The 25,566-nt window shown below is 38.9% G+C and overlaps 1 long non-coding RNA gene across 1 annotated transcript; it reads left to right on the forward strand.

Annotated features, from left to right (window-relative positions):
* Positions 1–222: 222 nt before the first annotated feature.
* Positions 223–25,415, forward strand: LOC121652573. The gene is made up of 3 exons (XR_006012634.1): positions 223–476; positions 12,023–12,125; positions 23,254–25,415. It is a non-coding gene; the product is annotated as an uncharacterized LOC121652573 (long non-coding RNA).
* Positions 25,416–25,566: the final 151 nt, after the last annotated feature.

Here is a 25,566-nt window from a genome sequence, read left to right on the forward strand (position 1 = left end):
CTTAGGAGCACTTTGTTTCTTATTAGCCCCAACCCCCCACCTCTTCTGTTGAAAATTATTAACACTGAGCTGCACTCACATTCTTGCGCACAGTCAAGTAAGGAGGCGCCTCCGCGTCCATCCTGGGCCAATGGCGCACAGAGTAGCCTTATCATACTTATACCCGGGCTGGCCAATGGCGCACCTCTTCCCGGCTCACATGACGCCTTTCTGTGAGCTCCCTGTCCTCTCAACGCTCAATCCCGGCGAGTGCAGGCGTCACTGAAGACTTGACATCGGCGGAATCGGACGTCCACTGTCCTCTCCACGACTGGCCAGGTGTTATCCATACGCAAACTTTATCTCCTTCCAATGAAGCTGACCGTCCCGTCGATGAGGATGACCTCCCGCTTCGCTGCAGTTAGAGACTTTTTCCGTGTACAAACAGAGAGACGCAGCGGCGAGACAATAACGCCCAGAAGTTATTGAAATGAATTGTGAGTGGCGACGTTATATTTTCTATCTTCTAATCGATATTTTACTGCTATTAATCAAGAAAGTAATTGTTATATTTATCATATCTTTGTGGTCGACTTAATTTTTAAGCGTATGACAGATGTGTCACTTTTGCGCTGTGTGCTTTCTGTTCTTTTTGTTCCCATTTAAAGGAGATTTAACTATTTAAACCGACTCATTGCTTTTAACCTAACACATGTAATTTCATTTTATGTCTGAATGATGTGATATATTTGTTTTCTCCTGTCGACCTGCTTTGTGCGTCTCCGTGAATATTCTCATTGTGAATGTGTAGCTGTCTCCGCGCAGCGCCATAGCATGAAATATAGATAAAAAAGCACACGGTAAACCCGTTGACCCCAGTCAGGCAGGCAGGCTGTGCAACCGGTCCGCACGGCTCAATGAGGACAATTAGGGGGGGCGACAGGAGGAGAAATAAATGGAGTACTTGAAGCGCACTAAAACATTGCTGCACTTCACTTCAACCCGCCAGGCAGGATAAGGGTGTATCTTAAGTCATGTGTCACCTCAAATGCAAGCAATGCCCAAAAAGAGAGAAAAACAAAAACCAACAAAGACTGAATCATGTTTATTTCGCCTCTTTAGAAATGTGTTTCTCAAACATGCATTCATGTCAAATTCTAGTGAAACGTGGTATGAGGTCATATCACTCACTGAACCCTTTTATTGATCGGAAATTACAGGGTGTTGGGGGTCAGTGAAGAGGTTCGGGGCACAGGGGGGCTGAGGTGGGGTGGGGTAGTGTGAACCATACAAAATTTATGTACAGCAAAGATAGGTGCCCTCTGATTTTTCCATGCCTTCTGCACAATCAGAGGGAAGGAGTGGGGAAACCAGGGCCATTTGATGTTTTGAAAGGCTTCAGATGGCTTTAATTAGGACCTATAAAATCTGTCTGCCCTGTTCTCTGAGGCAGCGGTCTGGAGGAGCGAAAAAGGAGGGGAACTGGCAAGGGGGAAAAAAAGAAAAAGAAAGAAAAGCAAACCAACACAGAAAGTCACTTCAGCGAAGGATTGTCTAATCAAATTTTTATAAGCCTCCTCTTTTCTTCTTGTCGCTCCCTCCCACCCTCCCTTTCTTGATGCTGGTGGTATGTAGACAGCGTTCTTATTCCCTCTTTGTCTGGCTGCTATGTTATCTACACTCACCCACCCCACCTCAACCCCATCCTCCCACCACCCTCAACCTAACTATCGCCTACAGTGGGCCCGACCCCAGACACCTGAGGGCTAGACATAATGATCAAGAGAAGTTTCAGTCTGTCTGGAGAACTACCAGTTGTTTTAGATTTTCTCTTCCTCCTTTTTTAATTTTTTTTTATTCTTCTGCTGGCCTGGCTTGCCCTATCCTCTGCATATGTTTCTTTTAAACCGTCCTTGTTCCTAATCAAGACACGCTATGTTGTTTGTGAATTTGACTTTGCGTGTGTGGTACAGGGTAGTAGTTTCATTGCTACTGTGCTGCTGTCACTGTGCAGCCTGTAAGGATCTTGGATGGAGTGTGGGTGACTCACAGAGCTGCAACACACACACCCATGAGGAAACATCAAAGACTTCTTCTGTGTTCTATTGTGTGTCTTGGTGTGTGTACGAGCGAGATTTAGGCTCTGTTGTTCAGGCAAGCATCTACAAGAACATAGTTTCATTCTGCTGTTATGCTTCATGGCTCTTTTTATATTTATTGTGCACTATTATTGTTGTTGGAATTTTTTTTCAGCGCTTCAAACAAGAGATTTTGATCTTTGATGTCTGTCTTGTTTTTAAGTCCTTCCTGTGTGGTAATGGTAGGCCTTGGTCTTGATCTTGTTCTAAAGGATAACAATCCATAAAACAGCAATATCTCATTATTAATAAGTGGGATTCAAATCTTTTGAGTATAAACTCAAACAGGAAATATCATTCCTTCTTAACAAGTCTATCTTTTAATCGAGGCTCTGTAAAAACTATGTACAGATGTACTTGAGCTTTAATGGTGGTCACAATTAAATTGATGTTTTAAGGTGTGACAGCATCCAAAATCTTGCAATAGGAAGGAGAAAGCTCATTAAAATGCTTACATATATGTTTTTTTATGAAAAAAATCTTAAACCACGCTTTCCATTCATCCTTTCGTCTTTGTTTTCTCGATTTATGGTGGTTAGACATTGCATCATTGTTCATCTACTGGTAATAAGCTAGCTTTACTTGAAAAAAATGCCTGGCAGAAGTCTTTATTACACACCTTTTGTTGTTTCTTGCTATTTATTTATTTATTTTTGTTTTGTTTTGTTTTTTTCACAGTTGTTTTTCTCAGTCGTGTTCATTTTTTGATAAACTTGTTTGTAAGAGGATTATCCCCCAACAGCTGGAAGGGCGTCTCTCTGCATCAACAACAATGTAATCTTCTCAAATATGATGTTTTTGAAGACCAAGTGCTGGTTAAAATCTGCGCATCCTCCCTCTTGTTTCTATGTGTTTTCTGACTCTGTGCATCATAGCATCAAGGAGATTTGAGGTTGTCTTTTCTTCTGCCACCACCCTTTGAAGGGGGAAGTAATAAAAAAAGCTCAATGGGTGAAACAGGCTGTTCCTCCCTCCTGCACTTTGAGGCTCTCTACCTGGAGATGAATAGGAGGCCCCTCCATAATGAAGGGGGAGAAGAGAACATTTTATTGAAGGCTGAGGATGTGGGGGATGCGTTATAGACACTTGGTGTGAAATTGTCTAGTTGTATCATTTTTCAGAAAAAAAAACAAAAAAACACTGTCTACTAGATTTAATTTTTTTTTCGTTCATGCAAAGACATTTTCTAAAACATCACTCATACATACATTTTTGAGAACAGAAATCACATCAGTTTATTAAGCAGGAAGTAGGTCATAGGAGTATTTTGATAATTTAACAAATTATATGGTTAAATCCTACTTGAAGTAAATACTGTCTTCAAAGCTTGATAACAAAACATCCATAATAATGATGTTGGGCAATCATAAAGCCACAGATTAGGATTTTGGTAACCAGATTTATGCGTGAAGGAGTGAAGTCATGGTCAGGAATGTAAATGGCAGACTCATTCAATTACCTCCTTGCCCTTTTGCTTGAAAAAGTCCCCAGCCGTGAAGAGGTTAATTGTTTTTGAATTTCCATCCGAGGGGAGAAAATAGGGAAACTGGAGGGATAATTGAGCTGCTGATAGTTGAGTAGGTTATGGATTACTGTGCTTTTTCCAAAAGGAGAAAAGAAAAGGAGGTGACCAAGAGAGGAAAGAGAGAAGGGAGAAGGAAGGAAGGGGCGTGAAAGACCCGCGCTGTGCGATGCAGCCGCGGGGGTCGTCTGGCCTCCTTAGGAAAAGGGAGAACTCCAATCCTGTTTAGCCCACGATGTGACCCTTGGCCCCTCGCTTGCTCCTCCCTGCTCCAGGTGCAAGCCCTCACTGCTGGCAGCTCACACGCAGACACTCACTACTAGCCAATTTTTCACACACTCTGCACACACTGGGGGAAACGCCACATGAAAATGCAGCTCCCTTTCAGTTTTTCACCCCCTCTGCTTCTTTTTCTTCATGCCATTCTATTGTCTGGGGTTAAAGATCCAAACCTGCCAGGCGGGTGAGTTGGATGCTGTGATAATGTTTTTACTAAATGTTTTCTAACTAAGAAAAGGGCTAACTCACTTTAAGTGGGGGTAAATGTGATTTTTACATGGTGTAATAATCACAGAAGTGTTAATCAGAGGGATGTCATGTATAATTACTACAGCGTTTGATATTGCCACAGCAAACCACCTCAGGCCATTAATGAAAGTTTCTCAGGGTTATTAATGGGCGTTAATAAATTTCAAGAAAATCCAGATTGAATGAGCCCTTTGCATGGCCCAGTGGTTTAAGTACTGTAAGGTTAATGAACCAATTTACATATTTTCTGCTGCCATCTGGGTGGAGTGACGAGGCAGATGCTCCTCGCTCTTTACTGTTGCCTTGTTCTGTTCAACATGGAGGAATGTGTCAAGTTCTCAGAGGTCAATGAGCACATTTAACACTAAGTCTCTGGTCAAAAATGTTGGAGAATGAATTGGAAATCAATGCTACTCAAGAGAAACGCACTGACCAGACAGCTTTTTTCTATAAGCTTAATTTAACTGAACCCTTCTTCTAAATGAGGGAACAAGAACTATTGTTTAACACAAAAAGAAACTCTTATAGGTGTAGCTTATACCCTTGACCCATGGAAAGGGAAGTCTTGAGGCAGTAACAAACTTGACAGAGGTGATCTGCAGAAAAATCACTGGAGATGATGCTTGAGACAAGGAGAAAAAGAGGATTAGCATCTGTCCAGCTCTCTGCTATCCTCATCTGGGTGATCACATTACAAATAGAGCGCTCTGGAAACAGAACAACAAAATGAGGTCTGTCGGCGATCAATAAAGCAGTGTGAAAGCAGGGGGATATACTTAAAAAAAATCAAAGGCTCTGGCTGGCATGGCCATCATCTTGCCCCGTCTGCTGGGATCAGATAAGGGAATGGGGCCTTGCAGTAAAGGATGTTCGGCCCCAGGGCATCTTGACTTGACAGATATCCCTCTGACTGGCACCCTCTGCAGACTTATTTCATCTGCCAATGGACTATATCCAAACATTTTGGGATCTATATAGCGATTTTTCTGATACTGTACATGTGAAATATCAACCAAAGGTATAGGTGTGCAAAGAAAGGATGGTATATAATTCCAGCAGTGTGTATTTCTCTAAGCCTTCTGTGTGCTTAAAAGACACCTCATGCTTCACTTACATGATTCAAAGAGAAATCAAATCACTCCGGTTTTACATTGACAATGTGTCAGAGCTGGTGCGAGTGTTCGTCTCAGATTAGTTCTTTGTGTTGTGGGGAGAGAGAAAAAGCGGCATGGGTGTGGGGTGTGTGTGTGTGTGTGTGTGTGTTGAATGAAATCATTTGCACAATTTTCTGAAAGCAGTATTTGTCCGGTTGGACGGTTCTATCAAAGCCCAACAGTCTCAGTGGAACGTGATTTAAATGGCATGGTGTGCTACAAAGCTGGCGAGATGCGAAGTAGAGCCATTTCTCAGCTTAGCGCTCTCCAGGTAAATGCAGATAATGCTCTCTCAAGTTTCTTTTTCTTAAAGAAGTCTCATTTTTACAGATGGCTCTGACACTAGCGTTGCCAGAGTTTCTGTTCTTGGATCTTAGCTTGTACAACACTTGCTGGGTGAAGATGAAAAGACATCATGTCTACACTTGATGCCTGTAAATTCATCCCGTCAAAAAGTAGCTAACTGAGTTTCTTTTTCTTCTCAAAGTGTTATTGGTGATGTTTTTTTTTTATTTATTTTTTTCTTATATTAATCCACTCACTTCTCTAAAACCCGTAAGATTGTCACTTTTAAAACCTTGAAGATGGGAGTTTTAAACTTGTTGGTGACAGGTAAGTGAGCGGGAGATTAAATTAGTGGATGGGAGGTATTTCAGAGGTTGAATCTGTTGTTCGTTCAGATAAAAGGCGATTTCCTTCTGCTTTTATCTGTTGTTATCTTCAGTTTCAGAACCCCCTACAGTGTTTCCTGGTGACTCACTTCTTTCCGAGCCATTTATGTTTAAAACTTCCTAAGGATGAACTGCATATTTTCTGAGTTTTATTGTCAATGAGGGACTATTGGACATAATGAAGTTCTGTTTCCCAGCATGAGTTTGGGATGCTCATGATTACAAATGCTCCTCTCATTGTCTCTCCCTAATTGAAGACAATATAATGAGACAATGGGGTCCCGCTCATCATTCTGCATCAGTGGCATTCTCCGTGGAACGTGCCAGTCTGTTAAAAGTGGGGTAGCGATGGTGGGTGGGGCGTGCATGTGTATGGATACTTGAGCTCGCTCAAGCTTGTTTAATTTGGGCCAAGAAGATGGACAATTAAACTACAACTCCCAGGGGGGCTGTTCATTTTGGTCAGCTTCCCCACTTCATGGCCGCCTGCCCTTGTAAACACTCCTGAATGTGTCTGGGACATGCCGTATGGGGGTGGGGTGGGGTTTGAAGGCGGGAAGGTCTGCCTCTAGAGGCGTTGTCTCATACGATTAGGACAGCCAAGTGAAGAGGGTCCCTCTGTGCCTGGCCCCCTTCACCTCCCTAATATGCTTTGAATAAGTCCTCCTCCACCCTGCGTTTGTTGTGAGTTTTGGCGGGAGGTTTGGGAGGGGGATTGGATTATGTCTGGCCATGGCTTAGGAGTGTTTGTCATCTGCCCCCTTGAGGCCTACATCGGGCCCTTTGTCTGAGTGTCAGACGGACAATGTCAAATCACACAATGTGCTTATGCAATCAGGGCATAGGGTTAATAAGTGAAACAAGGTTTAAAGTTTGGATTTTGTTTTCATTTGTAACTTATTTTTAAGGTTGAGAATTCAGATGGCCTAATAACTCTCAGAATGATTAGATTTTTGTTGCCGTTTTGCATATTAAAACTCAAATGTTGATGTTAAACAGTTTAAACACCACTATGTCATATTTCTTGATTTAGTCGGTAGGTACTGTACATGTCCTATTTTTGATAAGCGACTTTCATTTCATGCATGTGTGATAGTAAGAGGATATTCTCAGAATAATATCAGTATAAGGTGCATTTCTATGAGGATCTTTGGGTTTTTAGTATGAGTCAATGATAATTAGCAAACACAGTGTGCCATGTCACGCTGATGCCTAACTCTTATGAAAAGAAAAATACATGACAGAAGAGGAAGAGCTGTTTATCATTAAATCTGCATAATTTGCAGTCGCAAATTACCGCAAGTTCACCATTACTATCAAGAGAAAAATGTCAATCTCCCTTTTTTTTTTTTTTTTTTTTTAACAAATTTGCTACTAAGTCTTGATTTTAAATTTGATTTATCCAAAAAATAAACAGTTCCCCACATACCATGTCTCTGTTTTTGTTTAAAAAGACTTTGTTATTCTAGCAGGATGTAACAGGATTACTTAAGGCTGGTTAATAGTTTGAAAAAAATAAAATAGAAATCTTTAAGTTTAAAACATAATTTAAACAACTTAAAATCGGAGTAAATAATGACTTTTAGCACTTCATATAGAGAGTGATATTCTGAGTGGCTACATTCAGTCTGTACATCAGTTTAGTAGTCTCAAAGGTGTCTCTATGGTTTCACACAGAGCATCTCTGTATGAAATTTGGAAGAAAGATTCATTCATCTCTGCACAATGGCAAACAAAGAGGGCACTGAGTCCAGGCCAAATATCACAAGTTGCATTGAAAACACACAAAACGGTTTTGCAGTACACCGAGGAGGCAAAGCCTCTCAGTGACTGATAGCAGTTCTCCAGGATTTAGGTTTTGTGGGAAAAATAGCCTCTGTAGCTTTGCATTCAAGTGATTTTGCCATTTGGAACATCAGGAAATGACACACATTCCTCATTTCCAGTAAGGAAATCAACTTGAATCTAGCTTCTAACTATTTCTACATCATTATGCTTAAAGTTTCAGTGTTAATGACCACTGGAAATGATTGAGTTGAAACATTTTCATGATTGTGCCACACTATGTAAATTATTTAAATAAGAATTGGAGGTCAAATACAGTTGAGGTTGCGATAAAGATGCAAGTATCTTAAAATAAAATATCAGCATTTCTCCATAAAATGCACAGTAAAAATGGAGCTTTAAAACACTGTCTTTTATTAGCTTAAGTTTTTAAATTTTAGAGTACAAATACAAACACAGATACACATTAAATCAATGCAAAGATGTGACTTTCCAGCTTAACCATCTTGGCGGTGCACCCGGAGAACTCAATCATTCTTCAAGGCCAGTTTTAAAACTTTGGATTCTGATGCACACCTGCTTTTGGAATGGATTCTTTCTTTTTTCCACTGTCCACTTTTCCATCAAGGTTTGTGAAAATTTGGCCTGGATGTGTAAAACCCACAAAGCGACGTTGAACGTGACGTGCATGTAGAAGTGCTTTAAAGTACTATACCACTGACAGTCACTATGTTCTGGCACCAAAGCATCTTCAGGTTCTATAAACTAGTGTTATGAAAATCTGTTTTTTAATGAGTCATTACAGTCTTTTTAGCTGGATTCAATCCCTTTTGTAATTGTGCTGGTTGTCTTTTTAAAAATAAGTTACTTAGTTTAGAATTCCTCGAAGATTTGCACTTATGTCCAGTCAAATTTCACGGATCACTAATCAGCTACATTGTTTTTTTCCATTGTCTTTCTTTTTATTCTCCTTATTGTTATAATTAGTCAAGAAAGATGACTTTTCTGGCACTTGTGCATGCACATGCACTGAGCATACATTACAAAGATTGACAAAACAAATGTATCAAATTTTACAACCACAAATTCCAGCTAAAAATTGGCTGCGCTTCATTGTCAGCTACAACCTGTATGTTACTTAGATGACAGGGGTGCAATACTTTGCCTATTAATTCAGTAAATGAGATTCCACTGAGAAATGGATAATGTTGCGCTCTAATTTTAATTCTACAAATAAGAAAGTAAATAAATACCAGGAACTCAGACACCCAGACCCACCACAATTGCACCTCCCAGGTCTCAATTAAAGTGGAAGTTTATTTTAAGCTTTTTTCAAGTGGTTTGACTGACTTGAGGTGTATTAAACCTGTTTTGACAAATATTTCTCAATAAGCCCTTTAGGCACACTGTTTTTATAGCTTAGGAGACTCTAAATAGACATCAATAGCTGTGTGTATTTGGGAACAAGTAATTACAGTTATGTGTTTGTAATGGCATTCAGAAGTGAGGGTGGAACTGACCAATAAAAAAAATGTTTAATGCCCCTCTGAAGGTTTGTATCACGTTAAAGAAGACGGGGTGGTTGTGACATCAAAGAAGCGGTGCACTGAAGATGATTTTGCCATAAATTTTCATGTAAAAATTTCAACTACCCTACCAGCCTCCTTAATAGGTCAGAATTTTTTAAAAATGTAGTAGAATAATACTCAGACATACTCAAAGGTAAAAACCCTGCATGTTATTCTTTTTAGTTTTACAAGAAATTTGTGTTTTGGGAAGGTTTGGAATAATATACTGGCAAGCATCAGTGTATCAAAAGAGATCATCAAAAAGATGATCTGTGTGGGCAGGAAGCCTGAAAGGTTTGCATCATGTCTGCCACGTTCTACCCGAGGGCATTCTAGCCTCCGTACATGCAGAAACACATACACACAGTTGTGAACACAAGCTACCGTTTTCCCTCACAGCGCAGCAGGAGTCTGTCTTCATCTGTCCTATTGATTAATGAAGCAGGCGCTACGGGTGTCACATAGAGGCAGGAGTCTAGATCAAGGCTGGGAGCAGCATCACTGACATAATCACACCACACAAACACACACTATCATGCATTCTTACACACTATTTCTCTGTCTCTGTCATGTTCTCTCTGTCTGTCACAGCATATAGTGTAGACACTGGGGACCATAGGACACAAGTGTGCATGAATTCAGATATTTGGACATTATCATAGCTCACAAATTTTTTCAAGCTTAAAATGAATTAACATGGTACGGCTGTGCACACACCTAAGATGGAAAAGCTTTTTCAGTAAACATAATGTTTCTAGATTAGTCGGGGTTAATGAAGCGATTGCCTCTGAGCTGCAACTGCGTTTGTATGTGCCGTTTCAAACATGTATAAATGAGACATTACAAGAGCTGTATTTTGCTATTAGGGAACTGGGTTTGCAGTGGTAGCAGCAATACTAGAATGAAATGGCTAAAATTATGTCTTTGCTAACCTCAGCGGGCAGGCCCAATGTTTTCTCTGCATAAATGAGAAATTACACGTTGTGTACTTAAAGGCTATTTTAACAAATTCCCTGTGGAATATCACACAGGTTATTTTTGGGCCATAAAAAAACAATGAACAGAGCTGTTTTTCAGAGAGTTTAAATAAAATCAAAAGCTTTTTTTCTTCCAAAACCCCCCCCTCCCCCAAGTCCTCTCCATCTTTAGTTAAGATTTTAAAATTAGCCTCCCTGTCTAAACCAGTGGTGGTCCTCTGCAAATGACTTTTTGCAATGCTGAGTCTGGCGGAGTCGGTGAGTTCACTGAGGGTGTGGTCACTTGAAACCCACCTTCTTCTCTCCCCACAAATGCTCTCTGTGAACTCCTTCATGTGCAAGCTTAAATGAACAAACAGAGGTGTGAAAATTAAAGAGAGGAGAGAAAGAATGTCAGAAATATTAAGAACCCTACTTTTTTTTTTTTTTTTTTTTTTTGGTTTTTGTTTTTGTTTTTCGGCGACCCCTTCCACCTACATTTTTCCTCTTTCGTTCCCTCCCTTTCCCTTCTCCGGCATTCCTGTTGAGGCATGCCTCCGTCCCCGTCAACCAGCATCACTCAGGGCTGGGTGAGGGGGCAAGAGGAGAGCAGGGAAGGAGGACAAACAAAGGAGCACTGTTGCTGCCTTGTTCGAGGGTCGACACCAGACTGGAGGGGCGCGGTTGGAGGGGTACAGACGAAGAGAGAGTGTGACTGAGGAGGTTTATCATTAAGAAAAGAGATTAGAATGAATAGGAGGGTAGCAGGGGTGTATGTTCTGTTCACAGCAATAAAGAGGACAAGCAGTGCCAGTCTTTTTTTTTTTTTTTTTTTAACACATGCAGCTGGCAATGTCTTAGCAATACTGCAGTTACAGTGCGTGCATGTGTGTTAGGGGAGGGATGGGGTTGGGGCATTGTTTTCTGGCCATTGTGCAATATTTGCTTAACCCTCATGCTTTATCTGTGCAGCTGTATGCTACAAATGAGATGGCGAAGAGTGTTTGTGTGCTCTCAATAGTGGCTGTCACAGCTGTTAGCAATTTCATCAGTGTACTGTAAGACACCTCCTACACTCACATAATAAACCATGTTAATTGTTTCGAAGCAGTGCAACCATGATAAAATTATCCAAACAGCACATGTTAACGCTATTTACAAAAAACAAAACAAAGACAAAACAGATTACCAAGACAGCATAGATATGTAAACTGCAATTCCCCTTTATATAGCCAAACATTTTACAATTTATCATGTTTTAGAATTTTTTTTTTTTTTTTTTTTTAATCAGTGAGTCCCTGTCAATGTTTTCTGACCGTAACTTTAATCTCTTTCCATGTTACAGAGAGCCACTTTGTTCTATACTGTAAAACAAACACTGGCAGTTGTCAGGCAGGATACCCCTGAATTCCTTCAAAAATATTTACCCAACACTTGGGATGAAATGCATCCTGACATTAAACACATGCAGCTTTAGGCCATGAGCTGTATTGATTAGTTATCAGTGTACCTGTCTTTTATTTATGACTTTTTTGCCAACAGACAGAAACTGTTTGGAAAGAGAACAGAACTACAGGCAACAGCCCATTTTCCCAATAGAATAGCGTTTTATGTATTTACTTAGAGATGGATTGCCTTTAGATATATCTTGATTATGTTTCTTTTACCTAAAGATTGCACTAATGGGCCCCTCACCCCCTTTCTGTTCTGTTCTCTGTCAGGTCATGAAAGAAGCTGAAACAAGAGGAAGAAGTTGAAGAGGGCTTGCCATTTGCCCCCTTCCCCCCACAGCAGAGCACAACAAGTAAAAGGCGAGTGGTTAAAGTAAGAGAGCTCAATTTGCTTCTAGTGTAACAGTTTCTGTTTCTGTTGCCTTTCCACCTGGTTGCCTGAGTCAGCTGTGCACCTGGAATGGGGTTGATGTTTGCATGTGTGCATGTTTTTATTAAGTTTTTCAGTGTGTTTGTCTTGTGACTGTGTGTGTGTGTGTGTGTCTTGTATTGAGCTACGAGCAACAGGTGAAGAACATATCATCCTGTCTGAGTCATCAAGTGCATTCCTTCTTCCTTATTGTTTTCATCTTGTTTTCTATTCCTACTTGAATCTCTGTACTTTGAGATACCTACCAGCATTTCTTTTATTTGTTAATTTTATCTGCTTGTTAGTAAAATTGGAAATTAAATCTCCCTACATTTCATTAAATGGATACTATAGAATAGGCAGTTTCCGAGCTGATCTGCATAGTTTTATTCAAATAAAAGAATAGAGAATAAATCATAGTGGAGGGTGTGTTCTCTCTATGGTTCTGTTTTGAGACATAACAAGCTGACCTCCTAATCCATCTATATTGAATTAGTACATGATTTGGCTTAGGGCTGCACAATATTTACAAAATTTACCTTCATCGCGATATTAGCCTTTGCGATATACATATTGCAACAACTGCCTAAACTGCGATAAATAGTTTACATATTTTAAGAAAGTGACGTGACATTGTTCTAAATGGTGCTGCGCATTCATGCTCTGTTTGCATAAATGGCGAGTCAAACGGACTCTTACTGTCCTGGATTATCCATGTAGATGCCAACGGGTGCAGCATTAGAGCACATGGAGTGAATGTGTTGATGGTGTAAGGTAATAAGAGGAGCGAAGAAAATGTGGATGCAGAACAACTTATGGCTAAACAGAACATCAAGGCAGCTATTTCGAACTATGTTAGTTAGAAGAGAGATGACACACCATAAACACACATACTCTGCAAGGCATGTTAAATACTTGTGCCAAACACCAGTGGACACGTTTTGTATGTTGCGGCGCCGCCTTTATTGCAAGTCCTAATTACATCGTGTCTGCCGACAAGGACAGCACTAGATGACGTTAGAAACTGACAAACGCATCTTAACTGGCATTATCAAAGTTATTCTCTTGTTTACTCATCATTCCATTAATGTCTAAAACTCTGCTTCATCTGACTGCTTTTGACAATCTGGAATATAAAACTAATCTCCTTTATAATTTATCAAACGTTGATAAAACAGCTTCAGACTTTTACAAAGGCTGTCAATTTTTTATTTTATTTAGGCTGAAGGACACCATATTACACAATCAGTTTGTGTTTCTGACCAAGTTATTCTCATTAGGAAGAGCTGCTAAAATCTAGCGTTAGCTAAAACATGCTGCTAGCATTATTATAGCACAAGCTAAAAAGTTCAACAGACATCGTGATGAGAGTTTTGCCAGTGGAGCTTCGTGTAAGAAAACATCAAAGCAGCAGCTTTATTTATTTTATTTATCGCAGGTCATATCATCATCGCAACTTTCAACAGTGTAATCGCATATCACATGTTTTCCTGATATTGTGCAGCCTTAATTTGGCTATCAAAGAAATCACACACACAGTTGCCACATGGATAAGTAACAGCTGTGTCTGAAATTCCCTACTTCACATAAATGAAAGAGATGGTGACTGATAGGGATGAAGGTCACTGGATATGTTGCACTTTGAAATGGTATTTGATGGATGAAGAAAAGCACGGAGTAGACCAGGGAAAAATATAAAAACAAAAAAAAAAAAAATCAACAAACCCACTAAAAAAACGTTTATAGCCAAATAAGTAATAATAACATGATTGAGTAGTTCTCCCTTGGAACTGCAGCTTACCAATGACGGTCTCATAAGTACAAAAATTTTAGCATTATCAATGCCGTTAAGTAATTATACATTACTAACACCACAGAGTGCGATACACAAAATACACTTCCATTCTGATATATTGACTTTTAGTTGACTGGAAAAAAATCTTCCTTTTTTATTTCATGCATTTTTGCTTTCTTAGACAGTTCAGAGTTGGAGATTAGCAGGTATACATAAGCTGCAGGCGAGCAGTGGAGAAAGAGGCGGGGACCAATTTGCATATTCATAGAGCCACGCATTTTAAATGAAGCTAAGGTGTTGAAGTACATCTAAGCTGTTTTAAGTCAGTAAGGGATTATTTTCATTGGAATAAAAAACTACTGATAAGGAATTTTGAAGAGGAGAAATAAATTTGTAGTGGCTTAATCAACAACAAGAGAGGAACTTTAAATTTGTGAAATCCTTCCATTTCATAAAGTTAGTCATGGATATTAGTTAGTCACGTTTTATTATATGGAAATATCTTAATCAGTATGATTTTATGGCATACAAAATTTACTTGTAATATTTAAAGAATTCCTTAGTAAAATGTTTTCATTTCTTGTTGTGAGGATTTGAATTTTTCTCTGGCATCCACTAGAATAAAGGTCTAATATTTTAGGGCTGCAATAAAGAAAAAAGATAAATTGTTACCTTGGAGAACAGCATACCCACAAGGCAAAACAAAGTGGGAGGGGAGCCACCTTATTGTCTTAACTGTGTTTCAGCGGTTTCCAAAGTGAGCAGCCTCTTGGAGAGTAATCTTCTCACTCTCTGTGTGAGCCTGAAAGCAGCAGTAAATCATTTTCTACCATGCAGGCACAGACAGAATGGCCGCCACCATACACCGGTAGGGGGATGGTTGAAAAGCAGATGCAGCAAGAAGAAAAAATGTTTTCTTTCTCACTTCGTGTCATCCTCCCTTCTGATGCAATACCGTTCCACTTCAACCTTCTACCCAGAAGTTGTATAAGCAAGGGTTAAATATCTTTTTTAAAGCTTTGATCGGGTTGAGTCGAGTTTTTTTTTTTTCCCCTTGAAGTCATGGAAGATCAATCTCTTTATTCTTTTTTCTCTCTGATGCTCCCATAAGAATAGAACCTTCACATTGTATTATTACTATTGCTACTACATTATTATGCTATTTTACTATTAATAAATGCATTATATTATTTCCTTTCTTTTGGAAGATTCACTCATTTTAAGTCTCGCCTCTATTATCTACCCATCCAGTAAAAGAAAATATTGTAAATTTTTCAACTTTTAGTATTCCCTCCTCCAGCTCTCTGTGCAGAACTTTCAATATATACATTGCACCTCACACTCATTTAACAGAAGATCGAGTAAATCCAGTTCAGAGTATTTCAGTTCTTTTCATTTTAGGTTAACTCATTTCATATGAACTCAGTCCAGTTGCACTCAGTTCTCGCTTCTCGCTCTCCAAGCATCACATTCACCATTTTTTCAGTGTGCTTAGAAATATTTTCAGCTCTCTTCAGTTTTTTCTCTCATCAGTTTCATAATATTCTCCTCTTTTCTACCTCACATGGATGCCACTAGTTGTTATCTTTGCTTACATAAATTTATTTTTAATATTATTGCTTCTAGAGGTAGAGAAAAATGTCCATTCTATAAGACGAGTACACAAGCCTCTTTCTTTTTTTTCCCACAACCACCTAAAAAAAAAAAAAACTAACTAAATAAATAAATAAATAAAAGCATTAGATCACTATAAAACACATGAAATGATAACATCCTAGCTAGATTTAAATAAATAGATAAATAAATAAATAAATTGATAAATAAATGAAAGTGGTTTTAAACTTGCTTGAGCAGGAAATTCCTTCTTTCATCATTCTTTAGATGGAGTCACTATTTATCAACCATCTGGGATTAGTGAAGGCAAAGCCTCGCACAACCCCATTGTTTAAGGGACTTGTCAAATGATGCAAGTGGAGTCTCTGGTAGAAAGAAGAGAATAAGGTGGAGGATGTTGTAAGAAAATATCCAGACATGCCTCTGCTCTTTCCTCCCCCCTTTTTTTTCTCTCAGATGTGTCTCCTCATGGATGCAGGTCTTTCAGGAGCAGCCGAGTCTGTCTAAGCTGGCTTTTAAAAGCTGAGGGACGTGCTTCTCTTTTCGTGATCATTTATGGAGACTGAGGCAAGGTTGCAAGGCTCAAGCCACAGTGTGTCACAAAGTTTCATTTTTCAAATGTATATGTGTAAAAAGAAGATGACAAGCAGATGAGTCATTCTGTCATGTCATATTGATTCACTACAGAACTGGGGGGACAAAGTAGTAGAGTAACTGTGAGTTTCATGCTCATGCCTGTAGGACAAGTGGCAGACATGGTAACATTTGTTTTCTCATAAAGATCTCTACAAAGGCACAAAGTGCTAATCCTTACTTTAGATAGAGATTCTCTTGAATTTGAGGTGTGGATGCAAGACTGATGGGATGAGGAGGTAGAGATGGACCAATTAGAAGTGAGCAAAGGTGGTGAACAGCCAAAAAGGAAGAGAGCTGGAATCAACAACACAGAGATAAGAATGATGGTCAAGAAATTTCATAGTGAGCGTTAGAGAACCATGTATGGCATGCTGTGGAATTGTTAAATTGGTGAGTGGTAAAGGCCAGTACAGTGACGTCTCTAATGTATTTATAGCCCATAAAAATAAAGCACTTCCTGGCCTCTCTTTAATTGCTGTGAGGGATGGGATGGGGAAGTCTCAACTCTACCTGCCTACTAATTGAGACCCCTAAGTCCTCACGGCTTGATTTTTAGGGGGTTTTCTTATAGACCACTACGCTAGTAACATAGACACAGAGGGGGAGAAATAGGAGGGTTTGCATCTCAAAAAGTTTTTATTGCTCTTAAAACTGAAGCTGAGAATCAAAATTGTGCAACAGAACGTAAAATTTAACAGAGGATAAATTGTTGCCGTTAATCAGTTTACCTGAAAATAGAGCTGAATAGAGAATAACAGAATAAGTATAAGAGGAAAAACCCACATACTGAATCACAATAATACATTTATGTGCGATTTGTAATAAAAAAAAAAGCATAGATGGTGAGAGGATTTTTAGTGACACAGCAGGAAAATAAGAAATGTTTATGCTTCCCCAAGGTGCTATAAGCTAAAGTCTTTAAAATGCACAAAGTAGCGTTTACAATCGTTAGAAAGGAAGACATTTTTATTTCATAAGCTGCTTGTCAGAGGAGCCAGGCCCCAACCTTTAACACACAAGTAAACACTTGAATAAAAAAGCATCCAAACAAGGGGAAAGGCTTTGTTTCCTTATTTCTGTCTTCTTTTTTTTTTTTTAGCTAAACCTCCAGTTAAATATACCATCTGAATACAGATAGATGTAGGCACTACTGATGTTAATATTTGTTTTGAAGTAAGATAGCATTGGTTGTATGGTATGGACCAGCTTGCTGGAGCATGAATCATGAATGAAGGCTTGTTGGGAAATACACGCATTAGCTGCTTATCAGTTTGAAATGATGACAAAGTGTTAAACTTTTACTGTTTACTGTTACTTCTTTATCATTGGTACAGCAGTATCTTTCAAGAGAATTATGCCAAGCATGCTGTTTTTCCACTCCATTCAGACATCCTATGTACTATTTAAAATGAGAAGTGATTTCAGGCATTGTGATTTTGTTTATTGTAAAATGTAAATTCTGGTCTTAATCTTCATCTTTTGTTTGTGACTTATGAGCTTTTGAGCTCTGAGTCTAACTTTTTCTTATTTTGCCGACAAGTGTGCAGGGTTGGATAGGGCTGTATTGTGACTAAACTTGCCGCACTACAGGAGCTGTATAACAGTTGCCGTTTTTGTACTGGGTTTTATCAGTGGGTGAACGAATGAAAGAGGAGTCAAAGGCAGCCCCCTAAGCTTTTCATAATGCGTCCCGAGAGGAGACAAAGGCCTGCATTCACTGCTGGGTGTCGATAAGACCTATCATTAGACTGCCATTGGAGGTATTACTGACACACACAAACACGCTTACACGCACATACAGAGAGTGCAGTAGGGAACTCATTCTTGTACCCATTCTCTTTTTCCACATACGCATGCATAAATATTCCTGTGCATGCCAGAAGTTAAAGAAATGGTCAGGCTCGGCTTGAATTGAATAAAAGCAGTGGAGTGGACCCCCTGCAGCTTTCCCATCACAGCAGAACTCTCACAGACTTGCATACCAGGGGCATCCATGCCCAACTATACATTGCCTGTGAATGCATTTATGCTCCTTCATGTATAGTAGCAACTCTGAGGAGCATTTAAGCAGCTAATGATGAAGAATGCAAAGCGTTTAAATTCAGAACTCCAAATATTTATTTAAAAGGTTTCATGTAAAGAAGCTTTATGTAAGCTAAAAGAAGCAAAGAGCTATTTCAGTTTTTTTTCAGTAAGTTCCACGTCTTTTTTGTAATGTACAATACAAATTCTCTCTCTCTCTCTCTCTCTCTCTCTCTATATATATATATATATATATATATATTACACACCAAAAAAAAAGACAGTGCTTACTTCTGTTTGTGTTAGAAAACCAGCACATTTGTCATGTTTTGTGGTGTAAAGTAGTTTTGTACAATAAAGCAGCCCAGCAGACTGACAAATTCCAGTCAAGTGGTTTAAAGCAGTGAAAACATCGGTAGCAGCAGCCAGCTATCTTGATGATGGAACTCCTCGTTTACAGTAATAATACTGGTGTCCCAGAATTAATGGGCTATTGACTTATTGATGATAAAATGCGGCACTTTTTTACATTAACTTAACACGACAGGAGTAAAATTGGGTTGAGAAGAGTAGTTGGGTTTTCTATTAGCATTCTTCTATGTGTGTTTGTGTGGGGGGCGGGGTGAGGACAGGACAGCTCTGCTGTCTGGATTCTAAGTAGATGATGGACTGTAGCTTGTATTCCCATTCCCTCTCATTAGCCCAGCCCCCTGAGAATATATGAGGTTACTTACCTTCCCTTTCTCCCTTCTGAACGCCAAGCGTCGGATCAGGGTCATTAGCCTCGCTACTTGGAACAAATGGCTTTCGATAGCATCTCAGCTAAACTACAAGAGAGGCAGATTAACCCCTTCATCCTCGGAGGATTGCATGTTAAAATGTTTGTAAAGCCTTAGTCTTTTTATGACTAGCTTGCTTTATTTGTTTTTTTTTTCAGCAGATTTCAATAGTCTTCTTTGGGCCTTGGAATCTCATAACACTTCAGCTAAACATTGCATCTGTTTGCTTGGAAAAAAAAAAAAAACAGAGGAAAGGTGGGCAGCGGATCAAAGCACAAGTAGGATTTGTCTGGCAGATAATCGCTGGGGTCCAGGCTTTTTTCTCTTTCTCGTTTTATTTTTTTTATGTGCCTTTATATGTGCACACCACGCATTTGCCCCCTCACATTACCAACCTGAATTTTAAAGATCATGAAAGAGAGCAATGCAGTTGCTTCCATAGTACAGCTTTTGTGATTCCACGTGCATGACTTTCCCCCTGTTTTGAAAGTGTTGAGCATTGCAGAGGTGTTTATGTTAATATTTCACCCCACTTCTTGTGTTTTGGTAGATTAATGACATGAAACCCTGCAGATTAGTTTATCAAAAGAACTTCTTGAAGTCTGGGATCTTTTGCGCGTATTTGGTACCAAACAAGATAATAAAATTAAGTCAGATTTCTTTTGTAATCTCCTTATAGAATAAAAAAAAAAAAAAAAAAGAATAATAAGAAATAATTATATAAGAATTACATGCAGTACTAAAGATGTTTATTTCCATCATAGGTCAACATGTTCACCAAAAAGTTCTTTCCTTGTCATGAGGTTTGTGGCCTATTGGTTGGGGGGGTGGCTCAGATGTCTGTTTTGAGCAGAGAGACACGCCCAGAGGATGGATATAATTAAGACTAGTGCCTATTTTTTTGTGGAGGGTGTTTGGGTAACTTCTCTGGGTGGTCTAGCTCAGCATGTCTGCTCAAGTTTTTATTACAAACAGACACAATATGTTAAGAACATACACACGCTGACAAAGAACAAAGATTAACATATATATTGCAATACAAATGTAGGCATGAGAACAGCCATGTCACTCGTTTTGTGTTCCGGTACCTCTGTTTGGTTGTTTGGACGTGGCACAGCAGAACTGATCAAAGCAGTTGGCAGACATACTCGACATTCATAGACGTTCGCTTAAACACGAATGCTTCGCTTTAGTGAGAACTGCAAATCAGTGCGTCCTGCATTTCATCACCCAACTAACTTTAGTCTTCATCCAAGCCTGTATTTAGGCACTGAATAGAAGCCAGATGATCCAGAGAGGCTTTACGTTTGTGTATGTACTGTAACCATAAAAACCATGAATGCTTCTCTTGTCTTTGAAATGTATTTGAAATGTATTTATTTTCTTAAGGCAACCAGAGCACACAAGACAAAAGAACAGGATGTTTTAGTAAAGAGTCATCATCTCTAATTCTCCTGTATTTTACATTTTAACCCTGACTGGGCCAGTGGAAGTAGAAGCCCAAACCTTGGTGTGTTGTTTTCAGCTCATTGAACCACATAAGACCACAAGTGTAGGTTTGATCTTAAATTAGAAAAGAGAAAAATGTCTAAAGATTTTTGCGTCCTGTGACTGCATGTTGTGTCATCCAGCACTCTGCTTTGTCATCCTTCTTATATAGCACTGGCCAGTTACTTGTTAGGAGTTTGTCAAAAACTTCAGACGCATCTTTATTCAAGGCTTCCTTTACTTTGTGGGAAAAGGAACAACTGCAATACCAATCAATCCCACAACAAAGGCTTTTCAAGCAGTCCTGATTAAAAGCGTCTTCTCATAAATATATAAACACCATGTGTTTCATCAAACCCTCTAATATCTGTTAAATTTCTGTTCTTTTTTTTTCCTTTGGTGCTCACTGGCTCAATTAGTGAGTTAGGAGAGAACAGATCTTTACTGTTGCATTTTGTTTTTAAAACACATGGGTGGTCCCTTATACTTTCTTTATTTTTCTTTTAAATGTACTGAGACTATAAATTGGCGAATGCACCAGGGATTTTAATGATGGAGGTACCTTCACTGATCTCAGCAAGTTTGATTACTGAAGCACAAAAAGAAATGGGGCAGCAGGAGTGAAAAAAAAAAACGCTGCAAAGAGAACTTGGAGAGAAATGATACAGGAAGTGGTTAGAAAAAAACTGCAGTATGGCATAGAAAATAGCAGTAACTGAAGGATACATTAGCTCGTCCAGACAGAAAAAAAGTAAATTGCAGAGGTGAACTTTTATAAAGAGAAACGAGGGAGGAAGTTCTTAGTAGGCATAAAAGGTTTAATTTCTTCTTCGTCTGTAGTGAGCAGCTTTCCTGTGCTGCCCTGTCTCACTGTATTTAAGATCAAAGTAAAGTATGAACAATTGAGGCAATTTTTCATCCAGCCAAGGTCAATCATTGTTCTTTCTCTGTGAATGCAGATGTGGCAGAGAGGAGTTCAGCGGAACCATATTTGACTGGCCCGTCTATTTTAGCAAACCACCTTTTAATGACTTCATAGAGTCAATTTTTTCCCCCTTCTTTTTTGTGTGGTTTCAATTGTAAGTAGGTCTATATAGTGTACATATAATTACTTAGTATTACCAGGTCCATTTATATCAGCTTCGGTGTTTTTCTTGAACATGAGTTTAATTGGAAATATGTGGATTTGAATAATACATGTAACTGTGTGTACGAGAGAAAGGAAGAGATTGATATGGAGGCTAAAAGCTTGTGATGTATTAGGAAAAAAAGACACTTTGCAACAACCTCTAAACTCTACTAGTGATACATAAAGCAGAAGTGGAACTGGTTCAGATATGCGTCTTACGCTTAAACAAAACACATTAAGGCTTCTAGTTATCTTAAGTAACACACTTGTACTTGCCACATCTAATTATGACCACTTGCTAGAGTTTTTGCCTAGGGACAAGATCTTAAACTAAAAACGATGGAAGTAAAAAGGACTCTGAGGGACTACTTAAAACTATGAGCAGCAGGGTGCTTAAAGAAATCATTAATGTGGCTAAAGTGGCTTAAAAAAAGATGTAATGAATATCACTTCCACAGCAACTTTCATGTGCTTATTGACCACAAATGAACCAGCAGATTTAAGAGTGCGCAGTATGACTCATTATTTGTCACAATGGGAGACCAAACGGCTCTCAAATCAAAGAAAACATACGTGGATACAGAGAAAAAATTATTAGAAAAATTTAGATGATTCAACATCAAATATAAATAATGTTAATCATGATAGCATGGGTTTATGACTTAAATAGGATCAATGGGAAAGTTGGATCACAAAATTCATCTTTTTTTTAATCAGTATTTACAATCGATGAGCTAAGAGAATATTTTCTTTATGTCTAGCTTCAGTTTAATATTAGGAAGGCAACATCAGTAACCCCTGTTGCAAAGACTGTTCTTTTTTCTTTCTCCATCTGGTCAGCTTAAGATTTTATACTCAGAAATTCTTTTGATGATTCATTCTGTCTCAGCCTCATCGTGCTGTGGGCATGTCAGAAGCAGCTCTACAGTCTATAATGCATTACAGTCAGTGGCCTCATAATCCTGTATATTATGAGCACCACATGAAGGCACATCATTTACACGTCTGCTCTGTTGAAGGAGACATAACAGCCACCACAACACACAGTCTGTTGTGTGTATTGTTAAGGTCAGATTTTACTGACTGCAAAGCAGCTCTGGAGGCTGATTCTCTCCTTTTTAAATTATTTTTTAACCTAAATAAATCTTATGTTAATGTAAATACATGCTAGCTCCTTGTGTGTGTCTTTAAGGACCACCCAAGGTGCTAAGGTGGGGAAAGGAATTGGCTTGAAAGGGGGCTTGTTATACATTTAAAATCCTGTGAGTTCTGCAGAGGGGATGATGTGCTGACTTATTAAAGCAAATACTGTTCACGCATCAGCTAGTGCTGCTGAATAATTGCTCACCACTACAAACATATATTTTGGAAATTGAGCCACATGTTAATCACTTGGTGTAAAAAAAAAAAAAAAATTCAATATTGCGCAATTAAACCCTATGTTGCTTTTAAGAAATAACTGTGTATATGTCTGTCATCTTGAGTGTATGTGCATTTCCTTCCTTTTAATTAATCTGCTGTGCATGTGCTTGACTTGTCTGAATAACATTTAATTATATGTTTTAACAAATAACATGTGAATTTATTCTGTTTTTTCTTTTTTTTTTTATTTGTTTGTTTTCTATCCAGGTCCAGACATGAAAGAGGCACGCAAGTATACACACATGCTCAGTGCAGTGGCACCTAGAGGCTGTCTGCGGTCTACCACCACCCTACCACACACATGTGCACACACACTCATGGCTGTTACGGTAAGGATCAAGAGACCACCGAGTCAGGAGGATAATAACGGTGGGAATGTGAGAGAACAAACTCATTATCTACTTCTGTTTTCTCCTCTGAATTAAAATTTACACACGCACTGACAACTTCTGTTACTAAATGTTTACATGAAAAAGATAAAGAATATATGTTTGACTTCAGTCACAACAAAAGATAATCCTGTCATGTCTAAGTTGATGCTATTTCATTTTAAAGTGTCTTCTTTCCTGATTGTCATTTGTGATGTGTCTGTATCTGTGATGGAAGTCGGCTTCATTTTTTCCTATCCGTTTCTGTCAGTCAAAAGCAGTCCACACAAGTTTAACAGCTGCACCACATGTCCCACAACCCCTCCATAACCAGCCCATATAACCCACCCAGTGCTCCTCCCAGGCTTCCCAGCATCCTGCCCAGCACACCCTCCAAAAAAAAAAAAAAAAAAACCCTACATGCTGAAATTACAGTGCGGCATTGTGGGAAGCCCCTCCCTCCCTTCAATGTATTTTCTCTCCTTATACGGTCCTCACTCTGCTTCGAATGAATCTGATTTATTTTAAAATTCGTTAATCTGTCATACCAATGCTCAGGATAATTTGCTTCTCCAATTACAGTAAATTCAGTTCAAAATGAGGTTAACAAGGTAAGAATGCAGTCCTAAATGAGATCGGCTTCTTTCTGCCAATTAGTTTTTTTATTTACTGATTTTTAATAATTACAATTAGAGTCTGGCCTCTTTTAAAATATAACCGTAAAAAGAAATGTGTTTGTTTTATGACTTGTAATGAACGCTAATTATTTTTATGCTTAATATTTCTATATGTTATCACATTGAGCTACTCGTGATATACTAGAATTACTGAAGTTTTAGGAGGAATTACATTTGGAACCAGAAATAATAATTATGTGGATTCGGGATTCATTACCTTCAGCCATGCAAATGAAAGTAGTCATCATAAGCTACAATTGCTAGAATTGACTAAACAGTTCTAGCTACAAAGGCTGTAACTCAAATTCAACCAATAATATGATGTGTCTGATGATACAAAACCCAGTGCTGCGTCTTTTAGTCAGAAAGTAGCTCCATTCAGCTTTTAGCTTCAGGTTAACTGACAGCACCACCCTCACAGCGACCGTGTCACTTACCAGCTTTAATGATACACTATCAGTTCAGCATCGCCTGCATGGAGCTAGCTTGGTTAACAATCGGCCGAGGTGCAGTATGAGAGGACGTGTGTGTGCGTATGTGTCGGCTATTAAAGCACTTGAGAATCATAGAGGAAAGAACTCACACTGCTAATGGATGTGTCTATTGATGTTCCCATTTAGCGGCATGCTGTAAACGATAGGGCAGTGATTGTGTTGAAGAAGGAAGGAGGTGGAGGAGTGGAGAGGAGAGCAGTTCGGCTGGGCGATGATAATGACAAGGAAGGTTATTATTTGGCATCCCATGGAGTCTCTCTCCACTTTGTGTGTGTGTGTGAGACACAAAGAGAGTCGAGAGTGGTACTCTTCCTCCGTGCCTCTCAGCCCTATTCCCTTCCCAGCCTATTGGCTGTTATTCACTCCTCTCTTCATCCAGTCAAAGCTGTCTCTTTTTCAAATCTACCTCTCCGTTTCTCATTTCTCAAAGGGCCCTTCTTTATTTAAATGTACAGGGCAAATATATTTTTAACAGAAGGTAAAAATGGCAGGAAACAGGTCAAAGATAAAAATGAAGCAGAAGCAACAAAGTAGTCATGAGATCTTTAGCAAAGCAAGTTGCAGTTGAAATATTGATTTACTCATGAGTAATTTTTATTTATTTAGTTTTTAACAGCTGCTTGCGTGTGTCCTGTCAGTTCAAATTAGTGTGTGTGTGATGAATATGAATACAGTCAGCCTGCCTGCAGGTTTGGCTGGAGACCACCTCCAGCTGGACTCAGATCTCTACTCAAGTGTGTCTGTGTGTATTTTGTGTACAAGTCAGTTTGTATCTGTCAGTGTAGTGACGACCTCAGGAGAAAATAACAAAAACAAAATTATAAAGAATAGTGTAAGTGAGAATTTAGGTGCATGTTTGTATCAATTTCAAGATTTTACATCCATCTGAATGTGCCTTTTCCCGTTTCCTTTGCTGTAATTACTTTAATTAACCCACTTCTTTCTATCAGAGCTTGTCAGTCCCTGGATGTGTTTTCTTAT

This window comes from Melanotaenia boesemani, chromosome 14, assembly GCF_017639745.1.
Source record: "Melanotaenia boesemani isolate fMelBoe1 chromosome 14, fMelBoe1.pri, whole genome shotgun sequence".
NCBI classification, from domain to species: Eukaryota; Metazoa; Chordata; class Actinopteri; order Atheriniformes; family Melanotaeniidae; genus Melanotaenia; species Melanotaenia boesemani.